Here is a 5,812-nt window from a genome sequence, read left to right as displayed (position 1 = left end):
TCCAGTCCCGTCTCAAAACCCACCTCTTCAACTCTGCTTATCCTTAAACCCGCCCCTCCCCCCTCTGAACCAACATCCTCCTGACTGCTTTTCTGTTTTTGTTTTGTTTTTGTTTTTGTTTGTGTTTTTGTTCTTGTTTTGTTTGTCGACCTGACTCATAATGTAAAGCGTCTTTGGGTCTAGAAAAGCGCTATATAAATCCCATTTATTATTATTATTATTATTATTATGTGTAGACTCTGCGGTCTTAAAATCCCCACAATGCTTTGCGCACGGAACAATTTCCAAATCTTTGGCGGAAATCGTGCTCCATTTAAGGCGGGGCCTCGCATATGACGCACACCTGCACACCTGTTAGCCTGTTCCGCAATAGAGAACCACAGTGACGCGTCGTAAAACCCGGAAGTAAACTTCTTCCGGTTCCTTCGCGAAAAACCAATGCAAATTCTCCATAGGATTTTGGAAAATAGCTCGAAATAAGGTCTGTGGTTGACACACATTTAAGAGAGGGATCACGTTTTGTTCAGCCGGATAATCTCCACATGTCAACCCTACTTTTATAATTTTTGAATCATAAATCTAGTCGCCAAAAGCAAAATGCTAACGCTATGCTATAAACAAACTACAAGCCAGTACAGCAGCAGGGTCGCACGACTTCAACGTCACGCCAACTTAAGATCGTTTCAGCTGACTTGCACTGAAACTGCACTTTGAACACTTTAAATATATTAACATTTTAAACTGTATACCCCCGGTTATCTAGGCCCGTTCTTTTTGTTTTATGTATACATGTCACACTGTGGGAAACGATATTTCGATATTTCTGGATGTATAACACATGTAGAATTTTTGACAATAAAGCTGAATTTGACTTTCGCGTGCTTGCATATTTTAACAAAGCTTTTCATTTTAGCCACACTGAATTTAACTAGAAGTCATGGCTGTGTCAATTACCAGTCTGATATCGTTTTACAAAGATGACAAGAAGAGTGTAGATAGAGGAGAGAACCACTACAATTCAGGACACGTTACAGTGCAGCCTAGATGAAGGTGTGCTTACCGGTGTTGTCAGGGCTAGCATGAGGGACAAAGTTTATAGTGTCGGTGAGTAGTGATAGCAAGAGTACCGTTAACCTAGAGTTAATTTATTCACATTAATTCCCATCAACAAATCAATTGTATGTGTCACATGAAATCTTTATTAGGCAAGGCAAGTTTATTTATATAGCACTTTTCAACAAAAGGCAATTCAAAGTGCTTTACAAAAAATGAAAGACATTAAGAAAATGGCATTTAAAATCAGTCATTAAAAAGAAAAGCTAATAAAATAAACATTGAAAGAAAAAATACATGGATAAAAGTTACAGTGCAGTCTAAGATATGAATAGTTCAATTAAAAGCAGCGACAAAAAGAAAAGTCTTCAGCCTGGATTTGAAAGTAGTAAGAGTTTCCGGGAGTTTGTTCCAGATATTTGGAGCATAATAACTGAACGCTGCTTTACCATGTTTAGTTCTGACTCTGGGGACAGAAAGCTGACCAGTCCCTGAAGACCTGAGAGATCTGGATGGTTCATCATTTAGCAGGAGGTCAGAAATGCATTTTGGTCCTAAACCATTCAGTGCTTTATAAACAGCAGCAGTATTTTGAAATCTATTCTTTGACACACAGGAAGCCAGTGTAAAGACTTCCGAACTGGAGCGATGTGATCCACTTTCTTAGTGTTGGTAAGGACTCGAGCAGCGGTGTTCTGAATCAGCTGCAGCTTTCTAATCGATTTTTTAGTGAGACCTGTGAAGACACCATTGCAGTAGTCCAGTCTACTGAAGATAAAAGCATGGACACGTTTTTCCAAATCCTGCTGTGACATTAGTCTTTTAATCCTAGATATGTTCTTTAGGTAATAGATAGTAAGCTGATTTAGTAACTGTTTTAATGTGACTGTTGAAACCAATAACTAATTTAACCCGCTGACAAGAGAGCCAACCTCTGAATTCACCACTGCAACTCAGATGCAGGTCCATGAGTCAGATTTGTGGCTCTCCCTATCAGGATTATTGGGGGCATCTCCAGATGGTCTGGTAGGGTCTTCCGCTGTGCTGGAGGTAAAGTGTCCCTACGGAGCCAGGGAAATGACAATTAGTGAAGCATTGCAAATCAAGGGCTTCTTTGTCAGTAAGGAAGGAGAAACATTCAGCCTGCGTGAGGAACATCCTTACTAGCACCAAGTGCAAGGTCAGCTTCACCTCACTGCAAGAAAGAAGAAGAAATAAAAGAATTGTGAATTGTTTTTAATTTACATTTACTCGCCTTTGCAATGTTGTGGTTGTTAGAGTGTTAGGTTTCCTGTCAGCTCGTCTGTTGGGAAGATATAAAATATAGTTTCATGGAAGTCACACCGTCACATATACTGTAAGAGCATTAAGACATACAGTACATAGGCTAAAACAAAACATCTAAAGATATATCCTTGCACTTTGATAAGTCTCGTGAACATTTTCACTATTTTGAAATTTTTATAGATGAAAATTGAACTAAAGAAATAAATGGTAGATTAATCCATATTGAAAATAGGTGTCAGCTGCTACACTAATTATAATAGTTATATTTCTTAATTAATTAAGATAAGATACTACTGTATTGATCCCAATTTGGGAAATGTTTGTGTTGCAGCAGCATAACAAGAAAAACAAAATATAAGTTATTATATATACAAAAGTATGTGAGGGATGGAATATTAAATTGAATATAAATGTAAAATGTGATTTTACGTCCAAGAGAAGCTATGGAGCAGAGAGTTCTCTGCCAGCCAGAGGTGATTTGTTATTACTAGTTCAATATGTCACACTGATTTCCCTGACTACAATCTTTAGTTACATGGTGAAACGTTATGCTGCTTGTACTAATAAGACTTATCATATAAGCCACACAGGTTTTAATAGGATGTATTCATTATCTTTACTTATGTTGCGGTCTTTTCAGCAGCGCCATCTCTATAACGGCGATACAGTCACTACCCATTATTTACATTTCACCGTGACATGGACAAAAATGTAACGTCAGCTTACCTCATGGCACGAATCGAGACTCTCCTTTGGAAAACATTGGCCTGGAAACGATAGAACAAGCACGTTTCATGCGAAGACCTGTGGCTGCAGCCCGGTGTTGCAGTATAAGTTGAGTCATGACATCTGGCGACATTCTATAGAGAGGCGAAGTCCCTCCCCTTCCGGGAGCCTCCATGGGACCCCGGAAGCGGAAAATTATACATTGAATTCAATGGAGAAAGAAAACGTATCTTTTGATCCCGTTTGAATTGTGCCACGAATGACACATATGATGTTTGTCAATTTAAAAGAACATTTTGCAAAAAAAAAAGAATTGTGTCGTAAAACTGTGAAGTAACACATTTTTTTGTCTTAAGCCGCTCAGTGAACTACATGTCTCTGGTCCCGCACAATACGCGTCACCAACACAAAGATGACCGTCACGTTGGCACATTTCACCTCATTCTTTCAGAATGAGAATAAAAGTATAAAACGAGGTGAAAATCACTACAAGTCTGGGCACGTTGAGAGCTTTACATACACGAAAGGGGAGTTAGTCGGTTCTGTAAGAGCCAGCATGCGGGACCGGCTTTACAAGGTTTCGGTGAGTAATATGAGTGCAATGTTTAAGGTTAATGTCAGTCAATAAGGAGGAGAATGAAAAAGAAGATGATGAACCACAGACCCGGCATATAATGACTGCAGTGTGCAGGGCTGTGTTAATTTATGTTACTGTTATCAATAGCATTAGTTGACTGAGAAAACCCTCAAGAAAAAAAGTTTAGCGATGTTACGAGTCGACTAGCATAATATGAACCACGGCTGTGATTGACAACCTGGAGAGCCAGTCAGAAGCTAGAATGCCAACCTAGAGAGCCAATCAGAACCTAGAACGGGTGTACTGTATACAGGTGTGTATGCTGTGGATAACATTAGTGTTCACAAGAACAAGGTACACTCCCGTGTTTTGTTTTAGTTGCTCTTCAGATTGAAGCGGCCAGTTTTATATCGACTATATGTGTGATCTCCTTTTTACATCTCGTTGTGTCATTTGAGTTTATTTGCTGTGTGTAGATTCAAGGATTTTGGTTATCTTGTCAATTTGTTTGGTTATCTAGGCACAGCTGTGTGTGACTCCCTCTGGTACACTGGTATGTGTTTTCCTAATGTAGAGAGCATTGATTAATTCATAAACTACACACTGAGTCTAGATCCTGACCAAATCCTTTTTTGTTGATCAAATGTTTTTCAAAAATGTAATACACATTTAAAAAAATACAATGTACATTCACAACCAATACAACACAAATTACAAAAAATTCAGAAAAAACAAACAACAACAACAATCAGACAAGAGGACAAAACTATGGAAAAATAAACCCTCCCAACCCCAGATCTGGACCATCCTTGTATTACTCATTCAATCTATTATAGCATGTTAACAAACATGGTACTTACTTTATTTGTACAGATCTACATGGGAGAGGATGGCGTGATGCAGAGCGCTGTCTGTGGTTGTGCACGGGGGATGTACAAATGCAGCCACGCTGCAGCATTGGTAATATTTGCCATGTGGCAGATCAGCTCCACAGAAGTTGAGTGCCAGTGGAGGAAGCCTGGCACTTCAAAAGTAGTCCAGCCTGTGTCTCAACTCTACCAACAGCAAGAGGAGACATACAACCCACTGGCCAGAGACATCGCCACTGAGGAAGTAGACTGGTTCAGGTCTGCACTGAGGGGCGCAGCGTGGCATGGCATGGCTTTTGTCACCTGAGCCAGAGCTGCAGCCTCAACATCAGGCCATTTTCAATTTGCCGGAGCTGGTGAAGGAGCGTGGGGGTCGGGGGCTTGAGGCAATTCTTGCCTTAATGCGACTGAGCAGAGACCAGCAAGCTGCCATCCAGACAGCCACCGTAGGACAGCGGACAAATCCTCAGTGGCAGTTACACAGGCAGGGCAGGTTGACAGCCAGCAATTTTGGTGCTGTGCTGAGGTCGGGACTTTCATCCACTCCATGCGCGTCCCTCATGAAGAGGGTGCTTGGGGGGTACAATTTAGACGGAGTCATGGCTGTCAACTGGGGAGTTGTAAACGAGGTGTGTTTGGCCTTTTAAGTGTGACACATATGTAGTGATAAATGCTTCACCTGACCACTGTTCCTAAATAAAAAAAGTTTTCTGCATCGTCAGTCATTTTTTCCAAATAATTACCAATATTTCACAAATTCTTCATGTCAACTTAAGAGCACAGCTGTATGTTGAGTGTCAGCTTTGCTTGGTTCATCTTACTGGGGGGCAGCTACATGGATGTCGGTGCAGTCCACAATCATTTTGCAGTTGAAGGCAGAATGAATTTATTATTGACTCAGAATGAAGCACAACTTCATGTCATACAATACATTGACTTTATTTGTAATTGTGTAAAAACATCTGAGCATTGATTAGCAAGCAGGACCTGCAGGAACAGAGAATGGTGATGGATGGAGCTGGGAAGAGAGAAGAATAAAGAAAACAGATCAACTTTATTATCGGATATTAAAAATTCAATTTCAAAACAAGTTGCCGCTCCTACAGTTTTCTAGTATGTAAAGATGATTTCACATGACCTATGCAAAATATCACACTCAATACTTGTGTGTCTCTGGGGGGTGCATTGTGCCTTTGATGTATATAAATAATATACCATAACCAAATACTATTACGTACAGTGGAAATCAGGTTGCCAGAGCAGGTCAGTCCAGTGTGCATGTTCCTCAGGGTCTCAGCAG

At 40.3% G+C, this 5,812-nt stretch overlaps 1 long non-coding RNA gene across 1 annotated transcript; it reads right to left on the bottom strand.

Annotated features, from left to right (window-relative positions):
• Positions 1-1,176: 1,176 nt before the first annotated feature.
• LOC307022592 lies at positions 1,177-3,185 on the bottom strand. The gene is made up of 2 exons (XR_013803447.1): positions 3,067-3,185; positions 1,177-2,356 (listed from the first exon to the last, which is right to left on the bottom strand). It is a non-coding gene; the product is annotated as an uncharacterized lncRNA (long non-coding RNA).
• Positions 3,186-5,812: the final 2,627 nt, after the last annotated feature.

Source organism: Notothenia rossii, assembly GCF_949606895.1.
Source record: "Notothenia rossii genome assembly, chromosome: 10".
In the NCBI taxonomy this organism is placed as follows: Eukaryota; Metazoa; Chordata; class Actinopteri; order Perciformes; family Nototheniidae; genus Notothenia; species Notothenia rossii.
Note: the sequence above shows the minus strand (reverse complement) of the source record. Positions and strands in the feature narration are given on the sequence as shown.